The sequence below is a fragment of the Lucilia cuprina genome, chromosome 2 (assembly GCF_022045245.1).
Source record: "Lucilia cuprina isolate Lc7/37 chromosome 2, ASM2204524v1, whole genome shotgun sequence".
NCBI lineage: Eukaryota > Metazoa > Arthropoda > Insecta > Diptera > Calliphoridae > Lucilia > Lucilia cuprina.
In genome coordinates this window covers 50,258,188-50,258,567 of record NC_060950.1, presented here as the reverse complement: position 1 = coordinate 50,258,567, position 380 = coordinate 50,258,188, and positions in this window count along the sequence as shown.

Below are 380 nucleotides of genomic sequence, written 5' to 3'. Positions count from 1 at the left end.
AATAATCTTTTTTCGGGGTCTTTTGGCATTCTAAACAATGTTCCACCACCCTTTTCATATTTTTTCTTGCAAATAGTGCAGGATCGCATTTTGAATTTAAAATATTGGCAAAATTTCTTATAATTTTACTTTTTCTAACTGAAAACAATTTTAAATTTAAATAAATTAACACTGACAATTAGGAAACGGAAAATACAAGTAAATAAAATTTGACAGTTAGAAAATATAAAACAAATCGAACAAAAAATAATCAGCTGGCTTATTGACTTCACCTATAAATAAATACATCTTGAGTGCTACCAAACACATATATTCCAATTTTCAATATATTTTGATGAAAAATGTAGTCACAAACACGTTTTTACGATTTAGGTTGTTTT